The following is a 21,324-nucleotide window of genomic DNA, read 5'->3' as shown; positions in this document are numbered from 1 at the left end:
TGAGGCTGCCATCTTGCATATATAGGTGACACAAAATGGCAGACAAGCATTTAAGGGGACTCCAAGAGCTATGGGAAAGTCTGTTCTAATCCCAAGTCAAAACTCACTCAGTGAGTTTTAAAAACAATAAAACTCAAGCAACTCAAGCAGCATTTAAAAGATATCAACTATTGTAACAATATAATCTAAAGATGTATTAGTTTGACACATATTGAGGAACAATGGTAGGAAGATATTAAAGTCTTTGTTTTCTGCAGTTAAACTATTAGGTGTCTGTTAAAGCAGAAAGCATCACCCGCCTCAGAGCTGAGCCAAGCTAGTTCAGGCAGTGTGATCTGTGTCATGTGCTGTGCTGTGTTGTGCTGTGCTGGTGCACACAGCACACAGTAGTTGGGCTGTGTGGTCAGAACCAAGGCTACAGTGAAGCTGTATGATATAACACAGGCTCAGATTTTGAATAAGATTTTGCTTATAAAGTGTTCAAAATCATTTCCAATATCTCATGACCTTCACACAACAATCAGTGTGTGGCTCCTTAGGAGTTCATGACCCAGTTTATGAGGTTGTGTTTCACACGAATAGCTTGTCCAGGAATGGGCTCCTGGACTGTATCCCAGGAAGTCGAGGAACAGAGAGGCTCAGAGGAAGCACTAGGGACTTTGCATGCCCCAGTAAAGTCCTGGATCCTAACCTTGAGCTTCTTGGTTGGTTCCTTGCTCCATCTGTTAGTAAAGATGTTCACTTTGGGCTACTTCATAGATGTATTGGGATTTCTCAGTCTATTAATTGGAACGAATTCCAACTTTGCCTGATTGACTCATTTAGTGACTTCTGGGCCAACTTCGATATGTTGGGTATCTCTCTGTCATCTGTCCCCCCCTCAAGTCATAGACCTGGACTTTACCATATTTCATTATGTGTGGGACACTGGGTTTTCTTAAAATGTCATCAATCCTCAAGGGAATGACTTATGTGCTTTGTACCATTGAAGGCGTGTGTTCCAGAATGGGGATATTCTTAGGTAGAGAGTATATCTGGAGTGGTGGGTTAGAAAAAGAATGTCAAGTACCTGGGCACCCCAACTCGTTGCTCTTTAATGATTTGGACAACCACCGAAATTCCATTAAGCCATAGCATCAAATTGACATTTGGAGATATATTTTGTTGTTCTGTGGAACATTCACCTAAATAGACTACACTCTGGTTCATAAAACAAATCTAAGAGGATGTAAAAGGTTTGGGATCACACTAACTATGTTCTTGTACAAAAATGTGCAAACACACAAAAATTAAGCAACATGACAGTAAATGAGATATGGGCCAAAAAGGCATACAGAGGGCAATAACCAACACCACTGGATAAAACAGCATCACATCAACATTTTAGATAGGATTCTGCCAAAGAATCCACCTTTAAATGCTTATACTAGAGAAGATTTCAAACCTGCAATTTAAATTCTCTTTCCACGAGCTTAGAAAAGTCACAACAACAACAACAAAACCTCAAAACTGTAGGATGATGTCATTATGTATCTAGGCGGGTCCAGACTATCATTGGATGAGAAGGAAGGGTGGGGGCTAGGAAAGGGAGAGGAGGGGGAGAAGACAAAGCATCTCTGTGCAGCTCTGAGTAGTCTTAGGTAGACATGATTATTTCTAAGGGTTTCTATGGGTCAGTTCGCTTTATCTAGCTGGGCTGTTTACATCTTTGTCAAATGGTTGTAAGCTTACTGTGTGGATGTATTGTAGACTGAGAATTTAACATATAACTCTGATTGATAAACTACTGATTATTGAGTCATGTTTTCACTGGACTGTGGAGGACAGTGTGTGAAAGCAATGACTGAGAGGCAGCTGGAGCCTGCAGTTCCAGCTCTGTTGCCCCCACAAAGTGGGAATGCTCAGGATCCATGGAACAAGATGTGTGGGTGCCAGGCTTGGTAACTAACCACCTAAGGACCGTGTGGGACCAGGTTCCCGGCTCCACACTGGAGCGGCTCCCACAGAGTGAGAGCTCCCAAGGAGTGAGACGGTGGGATGGGTAGAAACAGAACCACTTTTTAAAAATTTTTACTGCAACAGAAAACAAAGAAAGAAATAAAATGTTGGAGTAAAAAATTCAGTAAAATAAAATAAAACAACAAAATAAAATGGAAAAATGAATGAAGCAAAAAATAGTTATTTAAGAGAAAATCAATAAAACTGACAATTGTGATTGATAAGGATAAGAAAAGGAGAAACTAGGACTGGTTCAGCAGTTAAGAGTGCATACTGTTTTTGAAGAGGTCTGGAGTTCTGGTCCTAGCACCAACCTTTGCCAGCTCAGGCTACTGAGAACCATAGCTGAAGACTTCCAACATCTTTGGGCTCCTGTCGTCACATGTTATACCTGCTCACACACAAACCCACACACATAACTAAACCTAAAAGTAAGAATTTTTAAGAAGGAAAATGGAATTGACCAATAGCAAGAGTGTAACAGAACCTTCCAGGGCAGACCTAAATTTAGTAATAGAATTACATAGCTGGGCATGGTGGTAAATTCTCAGAATTCCAGGACTCTGGAGGATGAGTCAGCAAAAAGAAAAAAATGAAAAAAAAAAGAAGGAAAGAAGGAGAAAGCTAGACTAAGAAGAGAAAAGGTTAGAGGAGATAAAAGAAAACAGTGGGGGCGGGTGGGTCAATATCATCAAAGTGCAGAAGTCCATTATATATGAATGAAAATGTTATAATAAACAAAATTCTTTATTTATACAATTAATGTATGTTATTTAAAACAAACAATAGCAGGCAGTTATGGAGAAGTCTATGCTTGAAAATTACAGCCTTAGAAGAAATGGACCAGTGATCTGTAACCATGTATGAAACCCAGTGAGGATGGAGTGTTCTGGCTGCTGGGTTGGCTCAGTGAGCACAGGCACCTTCCGCCTAAGCTCAGTCCCTGGAACCCACGGACAGCACAGGGAAGAGAAGAAATGACTCCATCAGGTGTCCATTGGCTTTCACATGTGCTGGCGACACACACACAACTCCTCTGCCACATCACACACAGGCACACGATAGTACTTGTGATGGTTCGAATATGCTTGGCCCAGGGAGTGGCAGTAATAGGAGTTGTAGCCTAGTTGGAGTAGGTGTGGCCTTTTTGAAAAAAGTGAGTCATTGTGGGAGTGGACTTTGAGGTCTTGGGCTTAAGCTCCTTCTGCTGGTTATCTGTGGAAGACAGTCTTCTCCTGGCTGCCTTTGGATCAAGAAGTGAAATTCTCGACTCCTCCGGCACTATGTCTGCCTGGATGCTCCCATGCTTCCTATCATAATGATAATGAACAGAACCTCTGAAACTGTAGGCCAGCACTAGTTAATTTTTTTTTGATGAGTTACTTTGATCATGATGTTTCTTCACAGCTATTAAACCCTAACTAAGAGACTACTACTACCACTACAACTACAGATGAAATGGATAAAGGTTTTCACTAACTAACCTATTAAGTACTGAAAATTGAATTTTTTGTTTAGGCATGGTAATTGTACAGCTGACATCTCATCATGTGGGAAGCAAAAGAAGAAAGATTGCCACAAGTTTGAGACTAGCTCAGTCTACATGGAGTTCCCAATCGAGCTTGGGACTACATAGTTTCAAATATCTGAAAAAAAAAAGAATTTGTCAACAAATATCTGTTGAGAAAGAAACATCTATTTATAGGTTAGTTTCACTGGGAGATTTTATTAAGCATTCAAAGAATTAATAGCAACATGATTTATGTGTATCCAAAAAATGAACGGGATAATATGTGCTATCATTCTATCACCGAGACAGCACATCTGAGGGAAGTAACTTAGGGAACAAGGGAGGGAAGATTTATTTAGCTTCCTGGTTTTAGAGGTTTCAGTTCAATGGCTTCCAGTTGCTTTGGGCTTGAAGGGATGCAGGATATCAGTACAGTGGGAGGGACAATGGAGGAGGCAGCTCACAGACAGACGTGTGTGTGTGTGTGTGTGTGTGTGTGTGTGTGTGTGTGTGTGTGTGTATGCCTGTATAGTGTTTGTGTGCACGTGGGCTACTCCATGGTTAGCTCCCTTATAATATAACCATCTCTCCAAAGTGCCACCCAGTGAGTACCGGGGCTTTGACAAGTGAGCCTGTGGGGGTAGGTATTCTGTATGAGAACCATAACAAAGGAACACTTTCTAACTCATTTTATGAGGTATTTCCTTCATTCTTAAACCAAAGATAACACTTAAAAAGAAAAATATAGACCAAGATTTCTCATGAGCTTGGCATGCAAAATGTTCAATAAAATTTTGCTAATCAAACCCAACAGTGTACACAAAGAACAATAGACTAGAACCAAGTCGGATTTATTCCAGATATGCAACGCTGATTCAAGGACTTTAATATGAAACACGAAACTATAAAAATTTCTAGGAAATACTTGATCTTTGTGACCTCAGATGAGGCAAAGGGTTCCCAGACTTGATACCAAAAGCATAAGTCATAAAAGGAGAAATATTAAATTGAATCTCATTAACACTACAACCTTTTTTTTTTTTTTTTTTTTTTTTTTTTGCTTTGTGAAAGGCAAATTATAGACTAGGAAGAAGAACTTTCAAAGAACCTGCAAAAGATGCATAGAGAAGATCTAACGTACTTGCAAAACTCAATATTTAAAGTACAGTGATCCAAGGGGCAAATGAGAAAAAGATGCCAATGTATTTTTGAAGAGGTTTATAGAGAGAACTAGCACCAGAAGAATGTTCATCAACATTAGACCCCAGGGGGAAACAAATTAAAGCCACAGTGAGACGCAGCACACACAAGATAGCATGAAAAACAGCAGTAAGGCTGGATACACGCACGGTTCAGCAGCAAAGAGCTCTGAGCACTCCTTCAGACCTGGGTTTGACTCCCAGCACCCACTCAGTGGCTAGCAACCATCTGTAACTCTAGTTTCAGGGGACCTGACACCCCTTTCTGGCCTCTGTGGGCACCAGGCACACAAGCGCTACACAGACACATACAGACATAAAACAAGTAAATAACACACACACACACACACACACACACACACACACACACACACACACACACACCCCGCAGCATCCCCTCCCCCCAAATACAAAAACTCAGGATAAAAACAAAGACAAGATGGTGGAGAGACTGAGTCACTTGTACGTTGTCAACAGGAATGTGTGATTACACAAGAACTTAGGAAAACAGCCCATCGGTTTCTAAAAACTAGAAACTGTAAACCACACACTTTTCCTGCAGTTCCCAGATGGTTAAGATCACATATCATACCCTGAAATGCTACTCAGCAGCAAAAAAGAAATAGACTATTGACAGGCAACTTGCATGAACCTCAAGGAAAGTGTGCTAAGTCGAAACAAAGCAAGCCAAACCAAAACATAACAACAATTCAAAACAAAACATAAAAAAAGGTAAACAAAAGGTAGCTAGCTCCCAATCTCCCTCTACTGCAGGATCCCATCTAGAAGGCATTTGAGAAGGAGCACAGAGATGGGGACACTGACTGTAGCTGTAGATGCTTCATGAAGGAGGCGTGGGCATGCCTGTAAAGGGGAGCACAAAGCAGACCTTGTGGTAAGGAGGTAGTTTTGTGTCTTCTCTACGATGGTGATCTTAGGAACCTGTTAGGTGATGAAATCGTATAGAATTGTGCACTTATGCACAGGCATACTCAAGACTCACACGTGGCTACAGAAATCCGAATAACCTCTAGCGCTATTTTGTGGTGGTGGGTCCAAACCCAAAGACCTTGTATCTGTTGGGCAAGAGCTAAGCTATGCTGAGCTACATCCCCAGTCTTAAAATTGTTCCTTCACTTTTTTTTGAGTCCTGGGCTTGATATGCATCTCAGGCTGGCCTGGAACTTTGTATGTAGTTAGTTCATAGTCGCCTCGGCCTTATGCTCCGTCTGCCTCAGCCTCCTGATAACTTGGTTCCTTTTATGATTTCAGTTCTTTGGCTTTGACATTGTTCTGTAGCGCAAAATCATGTAAGATGTTGGTATTGGAGGACACTAGGTGACTCTCTCCAAGACTTGATTGTACATTTCTTTTTTTGTGTCTGTTGACCTTATTATTACTACTACGATTATTATGTTATATGTGATATTTATGGGAGTGTCGGATTAGCTATGTCACAGTATTTCTATGTACCACGTGTGCCCCTGGGGGCAAGAAGAAGGTATTGGATCCCTTGGAACTGGAGTTATAGGCAGTTGTGAGCTGTAAGTTATAGGTGCTGGGAAACAAACCCTGGTACTCTGCAACAGCAGCAAGTACTCTTAGGTGCTGAACCTTTTCTCTAGCTTAAGTTTATACCATATGTGTATAGTATACATTTGCCTTTTCTTTTCTTTTCTTTTTCTTTTGTTTTTGGCATAGGATCTCGCCATGCATCTCTGGCTGGTTTGGAACTTGCTATCTAGATCAGAGTGGTCTCATACTCACAACAATCTGCCTGCTTCTGCTTCTGAAATTCTGGGTTTAAACATAGGTGTCACTACACCTATTTACATATATTTGAAACTTTCTGTGAAACTAAAAATATTCACTCATTGGTGAGTCCTTAGTTCAAGACGGGAGTAGTGACTCTTGGTGAAGGGTGAACTTAGATAAGAGATGGAAAGAGAAAATAGAAGAAAAGGACATTTCCCATCCTGACATCATTCCCAAATGTTTTCTGAGTTTGATATTGGAACATAGCTTTTAAAGATAGAGGCATGTTTTACAAACTTATTTTTCCAATTTTTATAAAAATAAATGCAACATGTTGGTTTGAATAAAAATGGTCCCCAGAGAGTTATACATTTAAATGCTTCGTCACCAAGGAGTGGATTTGTTTGGGAAGAAATAGAGGATGTGACCCTTGTTGTAGAAAGTATGGGCTTTGAAGTTTAAAAAGCTCACACCAGGCCCTGCCTTTCTCTCTCTGCTGCCTGGTAAGAGCTTTACATCCTGATCTCCAGGCATACCTGTGTGCTTCTCACCAGGATGATCACAGACTCACCCTTTAACTGTAAGCAAGCCAGTAAGCAGCACCCATCCGTGGTCTCCGTATCACCTCCTGCCTCCAGGTTTCTGCCTTCTTTGAGTATCTGTCCCGACTTCTTTCAATGATCAGCAGAGATGTGGAGGTGTAAAGGGAATAATCCCTTTCCTTCCCAAGTTGTTTTGATCATGATGTTTCATCACAGCATTACCAACCCTAACAAAAACAGAATTTGTTACCAGGGACTTGTGATATTGTTGTGATAGGCTGAACATGTTGTTTGGAGGACGATGGAAGGCTGGGACTTTTGACTAGAAAAGTTGATGAGCATTTTAATTAGGCCTTAATAGGTCATCCTAGTAGGAGCACGGAAGATAAGAGTGCTGAGAACAATGTAGACAATGATGGTCCAGCTCCAGGGGTTTCAGAGAGGAAGAATATTAGCAAGTGGTCCACAGGCCATTCTTGTGACATTTTGGCAAAGAACATAACTTCATTTTTGTCTTTGTCCTAAGGATCTGCCTGAGGTTAAATTGAAGAGTTTGGATTAACATCGTTGGCAGAGGAGATTTCAAGACAGTCTAGTGTTGACTCTGTCATGTTATTAGTGATCACTGTTATGTAGTTCCACAATGAAAAGGAGCAAGTAAGAAAAAGAAAAATACAAAATGTACAGTTTGAGGAGGAAAAGATCACCAGGAAATGTAATGTTGGAGCCAAGTCCTGTGCTGGAGGATATAAAAAAAAAAATTAAAGAGAGGCCTGATGCTAAGCAATAAAGGGAGTGGTAACCTATGTTAGGGCAAGACCCCCATCTGCATGGAGGTCAGAAGAGGCCAGTGCCTGAAGCTGTGAAGGTAAAGCCCGGATTGCAGAAAAATTAGAATCTGTTGGTTTCCCTATCATCTGAATTATCCACTGTTAACAGAAAACATATGTATCTCTAACATTGTTTTATATCTTGAAGAAAAAAAATGATTTTTTTTAGGGAGCTTTTATTTGGTGATAAGAAGCCAAGAGACATGGGAATGGGAGATGAGCTGGAGCCCTAGTGCTCTTCTCTGTCCTCTTATCCTATAGTTTCTTTACTGAGTTCTGTTCTGCTGGGAAGGAGGGCTCACTCACAGGCATCCCAGCATGATTTCATGGCCCCAGTGATTGCTTTCCTGCTAAGTAGATGCCTGGCTCAAAAATTCTGGGTAACAACTGCATTTGCAAATGCAGCAAATCAGATAATGTAAATAAATGTGGTGTTTAGAAATAGGAACCACCAGAGTGGTGCTACCCATTATGTGTATGGGTAGATTAGTTTTCTCCCTTCTTGCTGGGGGGCTATTTAGCTATCGTAGACATTTATTTTTTAATTTAATCAATTTTTTCAATTAAAATTTTATTTGATCTTGTGCATGTGAACGTTTTACCTACATATATGTCTGTGCCTTACATGTAGGCCTGGTGCCTGTGCAGGCCAGAAGAAGGTATTAGTGGCTTAAAATGGGGTTACAGATGGTTGTGAGTTACCATGTGGGTGCTAGAAATTAAACTTGTGTCCTCTAGAAGAATCACTTTTAACCACTGAGACATTTCTCCAGCCTCTACTTTTTAGGTTTAATAAAAAAAAAATAGTACTCTAGACATTATAGGATATAAGAACTCTTAGTAACTGAAGACAAGAAAGAATATTGGACATTATTTATCTGTGTCTTGGTCTACTTCCCGAAACAAATGTTTTGGAATAGAACCGATATCACTGACATTTTCATCCTGGCTCTGTTTGAAGTAGAGATGTGTGGAGAGTTTTGGGGTTGCTTGGCAAAAATTAGACATTGGGCCAGGTCAAGAAAGTAGGGCTACTTCAGGCAGGAATTTGACTTAGGGCCAGGACCGGGAAGTAAGCTTAGGCAGGAATCTGATTTTTGGCTAGAACAAAGAAAAAGGCTTCAGGCAATAACTTGATGTTGGGCTAGGACAGGGAAGTAAGCTCAGAGAGGAATCTAATTTTAGGTGAGAACAAAGAAGTAGGCTTCAGGCAAGAATATGACTTTGCCTAGGACAGGGAAGTAGACTCGGATAATCCTGCTTTCTTTAGGAGCCTTAGAAACAATGATTTGGGATTTTGTTTATTCCTTGCTCAGTCTCTCTATGTGTGTTCATCGTCTTGCTAGTCCCCTTAACCTAGAACTGATCTTATTATTACTTACATGTAATTAAACTGGTATAAAAGGAAACTGGAAGAATTAAGCCTGATTTTCAGCCCCAGAACTGGCTGAGGGTCATGGTACAGTTTTGTCTAACCTGCTCTCTTTTTTTCTAACTTTATTTAAAAAAAAAACAAATACATACACAGATTATTAAAAGCATTTCAGCATAAATATATATTAATATATTTTTCACAGTACTTGATTTTTTAAAGGTTTGAAAATATGCATTGAAATCTTACTATTTACAAAGATCATAAAGTATATGTAAAAACAAAATGTAACATGGAAATAGTCAAAGATTAAACATAATGATTTTTAACTACCAAAAATTGCTACAAGGCTATCTTCTTAGCTCTTGATTTATTAATGGTTTAAGGTCTAGGTGTACCCCATTCTGAGAGGGTGCTATACACTTTATTATTATTATTATTATTATTATTATTATTATTATTATTATTATTATTATTATTATTTTCGAAGAAGGACTGAGGCTTCCACTTTTTGGCCCTTTTTTTAAGTTTCATATAGTCTGTGAGTTGTTTTCTTGGGTATTCAGAACTTTCTGAGGCTAGTATCCAATTATCAGTGACTGCATATTGTGTCTGTTCTTTTGTGACTGGGTTATCAGGATGATATTCTCTAGATATATCCATTTTCCTAGGAATTTAATAAAGTCACTGTTTCTAATAGCTGAGTACTACTCCATTGTGTAAATATACCACAATTTCTGTATCCATTCATCTACTGAATGACATCTGGGTTCTTTCCAGCTTCTGGCTATTATAAATAGGGCTGCTATGAACATGGAGGAGAATTTGTCCTTATTGTATGTTGGAGCATCTTTGGGCTATATTCCCAGAAGTGGAATAACTGGATCTTCAGGTAGTACTATGTCCAATTTTCTGAGGAACCGCCAGACTGATTTCCAGAGTGGTTGTACCAGCTTACAACCCTACCAGCAGTGGAGAAGTGTTCCTCTTTCTTCACACCCTTGCCAGCATGTGCTGTCATCTGAGTTTTTTATCTTAGCCATTCTGACTGGTGTGAGGTGGAATCTCAGAACTGTTTTGATTTGCATTTCCCTGATGACTAGGGGTGTAAAGCATTTCCTTAGGTGCTTCTCAGCCATTCAATATTCCTCAATTGAGAATTATTTGTTTAGCTCTGTACCCTATTTTTGAATAGGACTGTTTGAGTCTCTGAAGTCTAACTTCTTGAGTTCTTTGTATATATTGGATAATAGGCCTCTATCAGATGTGTGATTGGTAAAGATCTTTTCCCAATCTGTTAGTTGTCGTTTTATTTTCTTAACAGTGTCCTTAGCCTTACAGAAACTTTGCAGTCTCATTAAGTCCCATTTATTGATTCTTGATCTTAGAACACAAGCCATTGGTGCTCTGTTAAGGAAAATTTTCCCTGTGCCTATGTGTTCTAAGCTCTTCCCCACTTTCTCTTCTAATAGTTTCAGTGTACCTGGTTTAATGTGGAGATCTTTGATCCAATTGCACATGAGCTTTGTACAGGAGATAAGAAAAGATCTATTTTCATTCTTATGCATGCTGACTGCCAGTTGTGGCTCTTTTTTAATTTTTTTAAATTTATTTTTTATTCCTCATTCCGCAGATGGAGAACTCATTGACTGACTAAGTTGGCTTAGTCAGAGCTGATATCTGTGTCTTGTAAAGATTTCTGGAATTCCAGAAAAATAAACTGTATATTATGGAATGACAGGGAGAACTGTGGATCAACAAGGAATTTTAACGACTAAAGCAGAGCTGGGTTGAAGTGGTGCATGCCTTTAGTCCAAAAGCAGACAGATTCTGAGTTCAAGGCCAGTCTGGTCTACAAAGCAAGTTGCAGAATAGCTAGGGCTACACAGAAAAACCATGTCTTAGAAACAAAAACAAAAAAACCAAACTAACCAACCAACCAACCAACCAACCAACCAACCAACCAACCAACCAACTAGCCAACCAACCAACCAACCAACCAACCAACCAAAACCAAGAGACTAAAGCAGAATTGCAATAAGTCCTTGGCTTAGAATATCAAATGGATGTATATATGTACACCACACACAGGCTTCTGAGTAAGATCTCAATAGGAAACATTTATGACTAGGAATAAGGATGAAATGCTTAAGGAACTTTATTTTCAACACAGATTTATTGAGACACAATTCCCTTATTTACAGAGTACAATTTACTTTATTTACAATGGAACAGTTCTAAAATCATGGTAACTATTTTAGGTCACTGTGGTGGTTTGAAGATGCTTGGCCCATGGGAAGTGACACTATTAGTATGTGTGTCCTTGTTGGAATAAGCATGGAAGTTTGCCACTGTGGGGGTGGGCTTTGAGACACAATTTATAAGCTGCACTCCATGCGGAAGTGACAGTCTCTTCCTGGCTGCCTTTGGATCAAGATGTAGAGCGCTCAGCTTCTGCATCATGTCTGCCTGGATGCTGCCATGCTTTCTGCCTTATGATAGTAGACTGAACCTCTAGACCTGTAAGCCAACCCCAATTAAATATTGTCATTTATAAGGGTTGCCTTGGTCATGGTGTCTTTTCACAGCAGTGGAAACCCTAACTAAGACAGGCACTTTCCCCACTTCAGAAGGAAGCCCCTTCTAGTTACTCTTCTTTTCTCTCTCTATTCCTCCAACCATAGGCAACCATGAATTACTTTTTATTTCTATAGATTCACCTATTGTGAACTATTATGTATAAATAGAATAATTCAACAGATGGTCTTTTATCATTGACTTCCTTTAGTATCCCATTCCACACAGATATTTTAATGCTAAATTTAATTTAATATCTCACTTTGTGAACAAACTACATTTAGTTGATCTAACTGTGCTGATAGCAATGAGAGGGTCCATTGACTTAAGTTACTAGTTGACCAATGTCTGATCTCCTGGGAAATAGAGACTTTTTTTGTAATAATGACCATGTTCCTCAAACTTTCTTACAGTTATGTATGATTATATATGAACACATTTTGCTCAAAAAGTATATATAAACCATCAAGTTTTTGAAGGATACACGTTCTTTCCTGAGCAAGAATACTGTGTCATAATGGTGAGATCTTCTGCAGGTGGAAAGGGAAACATCTTGGAGATTACTATGCAACAGTATAGAAGGAGGGAACTTCTGATAATTTTACAGAGTAGGGCCCGATCCCCCAAATTTAGGCTGTCTGTGGATCACAAGTACATCTTGGTTAAGCCACTGTTATTTTGGCTTTCTCCAAATAGCCAAACTAGGGTTGGAGAGTTGGCACTGTGGTTAAAAACACTTGTTGCTCCTCCAGAGAACCAGAGTTTTTGCCCAGCATCCATGTGGTAGCTCACAACTGACTGTAACTCCAGTGCTTGGGGATCTGAAGCTCTCTGCTGACTATCACTGACATCAAGCATGCTTGTGGTGCATATACATACACACAGGAAGTATAAATAGTTAAATAAGTAAAAATGAATGTCTGAACTATATCCCAACAAATGTAATGGAGGAAGCCTAACATGCTGCCTAAGCCTATTCAAGTCTTTCAGCAGTTGGTTGTGCCAGTGAGTGCAGACAGAAAATCTGAACTATTTAGCTTGTGGTACCTAAAGTGTGTCCTCATGTGCCTGCTGCTCCAGACTTGGCTTATTACCCAGATTTAGCTTTTGGTAGCAACATTTGTCCCAAGCCTACTGTCCCCCATCCTCAGACCTTCGAGACCCACTCAATGGACCTTCAATTACCATTACAGGCTCTCAAACTTTTCCTATCCTGCACCTGACACCTTGCATGGTACTTTGAGGGTTCTACTGGAGCTGTCCCATAACTACATCTATCTTTGAGTCACTGTGAAATTGTCCCAAGTATGTATGTGTTGCCTCCACGTCCGAAACAGTTCTGAAAGGTGAGGGAACAATTGTTTTACCGTTTCTTTAGCTACAGCCCTAAGGAATAGATACTCTAGTTAAAAGTTTGTGCCTTTTTCATAGGCACAAACTGCTCAGAGGAATATAGCTGGTGAGCTACAGGGATCAGACCCAATTCTGAAACCCCAGCTCTCATATTCTAAGCCATTCTACATCCAAAAGTCAGGGACTCAAGGCTTCATTTGAGTAGCCTTTTCTATTCTTCAACACCCAACTTCTAAGAAGGCCTGGCTCTAGGGACATTGGAGGATGATGAACCAGGCTTTTATTTTTTATTTTTTATTTTTTTTTTAACTCCCATCTCTTGGTGTCTTGAATAATTGCTCATCCAATCCTCTGTATTCTGGTCTGTTTTGGTTGACTGTGGACTTATCTCTGCCTGCATTTTCTCTGTTTGTACTTCTGTTTTCAGTGGCCAGAGGCTACTTGATCTCTCTATTTCCAGATGGGATGCTACCTGGTGACCTTCTCTGCTCCCAGAAGCCTGTGTAATCCTTAGCCTCAGTTTCCCCTGACTTACCCATTTGGACAACTTTATTGTCTTGGAACATTTAAACAACAAGAAAGAGAAATTTATGTAGGATAGGGACCAAACATTTGGCTCCACCTCAAATACCTGGGTCATTACCGTTTCTTTACAATCTAACTTCCAGCTTATTATAAGGTTGTGTCTCAGGAGCATACCTCTTGCTTACTAGGTTTTTCTTTTATGTTTTGGGACTTCTGCAGCCTGTTAGAACATGCCAGCACTTCAGATTCACATGCTGCAACTAAAGAAATTACGTGACTCTTGGTTCTTCTATTTTCCCCTCAGATAAATTATAGAATCCAAGTTGATTAAAACATTTATTAAGTGAAACATAATAGATCCCAGCAGCTCTCTCTCTCTCTCTCTCTCTCTCTCTCTCTCTCTCTCTGTGTGTGTGTGTGTATGTATGTGTATGCGAGTGTGTGCATGTAAACACGTGCCTCCATTATCCATCTCTTTCACATGTGCCAAGAATGGCCATGTGTACAGAAAATTGCTCACAGAACTTGCTTTATTCTACAATTTACTAGCAATGTAAAATTAGGGGATTTAATAGAACCCTACACAGAAATTCCTAGTGTGTCTGTATGAGCAGCAAGTTTCATTAAAAAGGGCTATTTTTCCCTCCTGGGATTTTGGTAAAGAGACAGTGTTTATTTTTTCAGTGGAAAATTGATTGTAACTAAGAGGATACTTGGCTTGAAAGTGGGGAATTATCATATCATATGATTAAATGAAAGCGTACCTTGTTATAAGGTAACCAGACATATCCCAGTAGAATTGAGACAATGTTTGATTAAGCCAGATTTTCCTACTTTATATTCAAGGAACAAATTAAAGAATAATTGAGATCCTTTTCAGATCTTTTATAAGCTGCATATATAAAGCTTCAGCTCCAGGTGGCAAAGCAATTAGCTGATGAATAAAATCAGCCCCACTGTCATCCGTCAGATGTTTAAATTCTATAAACCAGATAAATTAATATGTTCCTTAAGCCAAATAAATGGTCATGCTCTCTGTGTTACCACCCGACTCCCTTGGGGAAATGTTGGAAGCATGTTCACAGACAGGCTAGGATCTACTTAATCAGAGAGGTTGAAATTAAGTTGCCCATTTGATTTTCTGAAGCAAATGTCCTTCTGGCGCAAAAGCTATTTTTGAAGCAAAGTTGTTAGACATGATGATTTGGTTTGCTTAGCAAAGCAGGGATGGAATTGGCCTCAGCCTGAGTCCTCTGGGGTGTAGCATTAGAGATCTTTCTCATGCTTGGCACTGAAGTTATTTATATGTAACTGGGGGTGTCTGGTTTCACTTAGTCTTCAATCTTTAGTCTTAATAGAGATCCAGAATCTCTTCTGCTGCATTTACTTTTCTAGGTAAGCCTCTTGGATGTTCATCACGTGACGCACAGGAGGCTTTGCTGACAGACAGATAAGGCAGACTTGCATCACAGAGGACACTCTTTAGTTGGCTGGGGATTAAATCTTCTCTCCTGCCCTTTTCTTTGTGAGGACTGTTTTCAGGGACCTCTGGCTGCCTGGCTTGCTGTGTATAGTGGTGCTATCTTCTTCAGTGTCTTAGTTACTGTTTTATTGCTGTGATAAAAACAACTATGACCAAGACAGCTTATGAAATAAAGTATGTAATGGGCTTATAGTTTCAGAGGGTCAGAGTCCATGATGGAGCGATAAAATCATGGCAGCAGAAATGGCTGACAGCTCACATCCCACACAACACTCAGGAGGCAGCCAGTGCTAACTCAGAATGGAGAAGTCCCAGTGCCCTCCCCCAATAACACACTCCAGCAAGACCAAATCTCAAAAGCCTCCCCAAACAACCACCAACTGGGGGACCAACGATCCAACCATCATGAAGGGGCATCTCATTCAGTCCACAGTGGTCAGAAGGGATGGTCTGTTAGAATCTTGTTATGGAATCCTGACCTGTGGCCAGCAGCACTGGGGTAACCTGGGCTTGCTGGAAATGGAAATGAACACTTTCAAGCCACACGCCGGCACATTGAATTATTGTATGTGCTTGTCTCATTCCCTGGACTCTGACGCTTGAGAAGCAGCAAAGTAAAGGTTTGGCGCCGATCTAGTGTGCAGATATCTGAGACTTCAGGGCTCCTTTTTTACATATTTCATTTTCTTTGGTCCCTGGTTCTTTAGAGAAGTGCTAGAATAATGTTAGTCCAACAAACTTGGTTACTGGAGTCCCGCATTCCTTAGGAACGGTAACAGTGACTGATATTTATTATAACTGAGTTTAGATTCTAAACTCATGCCTGGGAGAACTTAATGAATTTTTCCCCCTGAGCTGCCAGAAATTCGAGTAAGTCAGTGCTTCTTAACCTGTGGGTCACAACATATTGTGGCCGAATGACCCTTTCTCAGGGGTCACCTAAGACCATCAGAAAACACAGCTGTTTACATTATGATCTCTAACAGTAGCAAAAGTAGAGTTATGAAGTAGCAACAAAAACAATTTTATGGTTGAGGTCTCCACAACATGAGGAACCTTATCAAAGGGTCACAGCAGTAAGAAGGTGAACCACGGGAGTGAATATAAGACATGGTTTCTACAATGACTCAATGGCAGCAACTGGAATGGGTACTCAGTGAAGACTTATTGTCTGCTAATTGATAGGAACCTTCCCTTTGAATTTGAACTTGATTTCCTCGCCTGTATAGTGAGGGCTTAAGAAGTAGATGATCCTAGGGTATCCCCAAGGCTGGAATGCTTCTGACTTGTGAAAGTCTAAATAGGACACTCTGAACACGCCAGAAACATCCTGGGACTGTTGGGGTAGAATCATCCATAGAAGTTATTCTGTGTTGGTTTGGAAATGACATGTGCATTCCCAGGACTGGCATTCAGTGTGTGTAGACACATGTGCATGCGTACCTGTGTGTGCATATGTGTGTGTGTGTGTGTGTTTGTGTGCGTGTGTATGTGCGTATTTGTGTGTATGTGTATGTATGTGTTTGTGTGTGTGCTTGTGTGTGTGTGTGCTCATGTGAGTGTGCATGCTTGTGGATGTATATGTGCACATGCGTTTGTGGCTAATGCTGTGAATATTCATGCTACACAGAGAGCAGGAGAATGAATGTGTTTTGTTTGTAAGGAAGAATATGAAACTCATGCATAGCAGAAGGAAGAAAAACTTCAACCATCTTTGCCATAAATGAAAATTCGATATTTTGTCATGCCCTCGTAGGCCATATGCTGTCCCTGTCTCCACTTTCTGAGCTAGTCTGTCTTTTCTTTCTGTTCTTTTCCTCAGTATTTTGTCATTCTGACTCTTACTTAGAGGCTCATTTTGGGTTTTATGTGTGTGCTGAAGAAGTTAGATGATTGTGTTTTGATGCAAATAGGCACAGCTTCAAGATTTGAGAAGAATTACTGCAAGAAGCCAGGCATTTAGAAAAAAAAAGCCCTCTTGCCCCTTTTCTTTGAAGAGCAGCCATGCCCAAAGCTGTGTAGGGGGTGAGGCTTCTTCTCCTTGGGGAATTGATTTGCTCACTAATTTCTGCACAGCGCCCTTTCTTCTTCATTAAGTGCAAAGCTGGATTAATTGCCTACTATGTGCTTAGAGCTAGAGACACAGGCAGAATAGGATGCTATCCTATCCCTTGAGGGGCTCGTATCTAACTATGGAATTCTTGGTCGCTAATTTTCTTCCCACTGATGTCTCTCACTCCAAATTCTATTGTAATGTGAGCATATAAGAAAAGTCATAATGGTTACTGGAGAGCAATTTCATTTTCTGGTTACACAGTGTTTACTCAAATTTGTATAAGAACTTGTGTGTGTGTGTATGTGTGTGTGTGTGTGTGTGTGTGTGTGTGTGTGTGTGTGTGTGTGTGAGAGAGAGAGAGAGAGAGAGAGAGAATTCTGCATATGTTTTAACTATTCAGGGCTTTGAGTAACAGCTTAAGTGGTATTAATAAAACAGATTTCTGGTCTCCAGGGAAGGCAGATCCTCGGCACAGAGTGTGGTATAATCTGGTGAGCAGGTTTCAGTCTAAAATAAAAAATGTTGAAGTATATCCAGGGATGTTGGGGAGCCGGACATGCTGCCTTACTGGACATTTTCTTCCTCTGAAGGTTCTGTTTCACAACTTATCGGCATTGCAATTCTAGGGAGAGAAAACTTTCCTTCAAATTTTGCATGAGGCTATACTTTGTGGACACTGAAAGTATACTGGTTCTAGGGAGCAGCTCTCAAGCTGAAGCAGGCTAAAAATCTCTCAAGAAATACACTTGCAGTACAGATTACCATCCCGACTCTTTTCTGTACCCCAAATTCTGATATGCTGGGAACAACTTGGGGGCCCACCCGTATTTACTGACCCTCCTGGTGATTTCTGGTGCATGTGTCTGAAGTTACGCTTTGATTGTACCTAGGAATAAGCCTACACACCACACAGTAGAAGCAGTCTAATCCTTGGTGGGGGAACACTCTGAGAAGTTATTTCTGATCTGACAAGTGAGCAGACAGCGCGTGGGCTGTGGTTCGTCAAGTTCAGGAACGTGGGCTCTTGCTATTAGACAGCCTGGGTTTAAATATCATCTTGCGTTTGATGTTCGTCATACAACTTCTTTAAGCCTTTACCAGCAGCAAACTAGGGATAAAGCTGCAGCAGCAACTAAATTCCTGTAAGGCTTAAATAAGATGACTTATCTAAAATGCTTGGTACAGAGCTGGCCCAGGATGCCAGTAGAGTTGGGCTATTCCTGATAATTATTTGGAAGGACAGACAAAAGAATTACGGTAAATAAGATTTACACTTTTGTGTCACAACCTTACTCTTAGATAAGTATCAGTGAGAACTTTGCAGAGTCCAGGTTGATCAGTGCAGAATTCCCTTGCTGTGCTTGTAATTGCTTTAAAGTAGGTTGGTGGAGGCCCTGCCTGCTGAGGAAGCCTCTTTGGAGCCTTCTGCAGAGACTGATGTCACTCAGAAGTGAGTCCAGAGGATCTGTTGTCCTTCCCTGAGGAGGGCACATATTTTCTTCTGATTTGATTGTCATTTAATGGAGAGATCAGATAAGCTAATCTCTGGGCAGGATAATGCATCTGACAGTCATGGTTTGGAGACTATGGTTGACATGATCTCAGGCTCATGACTGGGGGAAAGAGGACTTGGGGGAGGATGATGATGTCTCCTCTAAACATTTGAGGCTATATTGAGGTATTCAAGCACTCTGAAGTATATGTAAATTTCACTCAAGGAGAAGCTTGAAACTGGCCTTGGTGTGTGTGTGTGTCTGTGTGTCTGCATGTGCACATGTGAACACTGTTTGAGTGTGTGTATATGTGTACGTATGTATTAGTGTGTGTGTTTGTGTGTGTGTTTGTACATGTGCGTGTGTGTGTATGTTGTGCTGAAGGCTTGTGAATTGTTTTTTAGAGGAATGCAAAAATTATACAGTCTGGTATGCTGTCAAGTGGGTTAAAGTGTAAAGTTGAATACGCTAAATACACTTGCGGATGTATTGGACCTTGTTTCCCGGTCCTTTGTACAGATGGAACCTTTTTTTCATATTGATTGGAATAAGTATTGCCAGAATTTTGAGAGATGACGGGACAGATAGCTCGTTCTGTCTTCCACTCTGGTCTCCCGTGATGACCTTTGAACCATGACCCTGGAGTCAGCTGTAGAACCTTGCAGCCCCATGGAGTTTTGATTAAATGGGTCAGACATTTTATCTTGACTCTGACAGTTAGAAAAGCACCTTAGGTTGATTAAAACTCCAGCATACCCTGAGAACATCTTCTGTAGAGGCACTTTTGCATATGCAGGATCCTCTGTGGCTTTTTCTGTGTGTTCCCAAATCCACCAAACCATCTTTCAGCTTCTTCCACGTAAGCCATGGATTTTCAAAAATAAAGGGAACTTAGAGCCCTATGGGACAGTGGTTCAGGTATTTGGCCATGTTTCTAGACCCTTGTGATTATCACAGTGATGGGACACGGTCCCAGCAGTTAATGAGTAGAGGCCAATCATGCCACTAGATGTCCTGTTCTGTACAGGGCAGGCCCACAAGGAAATGATCTGCCTCGAGTATCAGTGCAGGCAAGCTCGAGAAGATCTGTCTTAGCTTAACCCCTCTCAGTTTACAAATGGGAAAATGGAGTCCAGCGGTGATGGCTTGATGTGCGCAAGGATTCATGTGCAGTCATTGGCAGAATAAAGTCCCTAACAGTGTGGTGCTGCGGTAGAGGCAGAGGCTCGCACTTACTCTCTGACCCTTCCCCTTTCAACCTGCTGCCCTGGCATATTTGTTATTCATCTTGCCTCCTTCCTCCTCAACAGTCCCCAGCCTTCAGTGGCAATGATTTGTTTCCCACAGTTTAGCATTTCAAATTTGCTTTTAGGAGAGCCTGTCTATTTAAGATGAATTGTGTGGGTTCAACCAGCCTCTCCTTCCTCTGCTGGGGGATGGCATTCTTGCAGTTTGACGCCAGTACCGGGTAAGGTTTTACTGGTCAGCACCTCTGATTGGGAGTTATATAAATCTTTGATTAATTTTAAAAAATGGGCAAATGAGGTAATTGTTACTTCATAAATCTGGTTTAATGAAGAAAATGTTTCTAATTTAGGCACTCACAAAATGAAATGTTAAAAGAGTGTCTTGTGATGAAGAACGTGGCAGTCCCCTGCCTCCCCTAGTGACAGGATGTGTACTACTGGGTACTGCTGGCTCCCAGAGCTGCTGGGCCAGGGTTAGAAAGGCTACAAAGGCTTTGGATCCCCTTCCCCTTCCTTTACACTCTCCAGAACTACAAACTGGTTATTACTGGAATGCAAGGTTTGGGAGAATTCATGTCCCAAATGTATATTTAAAAAAATAACTTTTTATTTCTCCTTAAATTTGTTATTGTTATTATTATTTTGAGACTGGGGACTCACTATGTAGCCCAGGCTATCCTTTACCTTACCATGTAGACTAGTGGTTCTCAATCTTTCTGATACTGAGACCTTTTAATATAGTTCCTCATATTGCATTGACCCCCAACCACTTACAATGCTACTTCATAACTGTAATTTTGCTGTTGTTATGAATTGTAATGTAAATATCCAATATGCAGGACATCTGATATGTGACTTCCAAAGGGGTCACGACCCACAGGTTGGGAATCTCCGATATAGGCCCATTTGGCCTCAAACACAGAGGTCCATTTGTCTCTGCCTCCTAACTGCTAATTACAGGTGTGTGCAACCGTGTCCAGTACAACTCCTTATCCTTGGTTGTGAGTCTTCGCCTTTAACAGTGTGTGTGTGTGTGTGTGTGTGTGTGTGTGTGTGTGAAAGAGAAAGAGATCTACTCATTACTTTTTTATTCTCTCTCTATTTCTTATTTTATGTGTCTGTGAACATACTTTTGTGAAAAATGAAGTCATCTAGATACAATAATATATCTTTATTCTCAACATTTAGTTCGTCAGAATCTCTATAGCAGTGTGAGATACAGTCATCTGTGGCTCTAATTTGGGCGGCCTGGGTGGAGTCTAGGAGGGCTCATGCTTCCTGGATTGCCTGTTTGTCTTCAGTGTAGCTAGAATTAAACATTCATCAGCAGACAACGGTGTTCTAATTCCTGCAGAATGCAGCTATGCACTGGTTCGTTTGTCCA

Source organism: Micromys minutus (assembly GCF_963924665.1).
Source record: "Micromys minutus genome assembly, chromosome: 1".
Lineage (NCBI taxonomy): Eukaryota > Metazoa > Chordata > Mammalia > Rodentia > Muridae > Micromys > Micromys minutus.
This window is presented reverse-complemented; position numbering follows the sequence as displayed.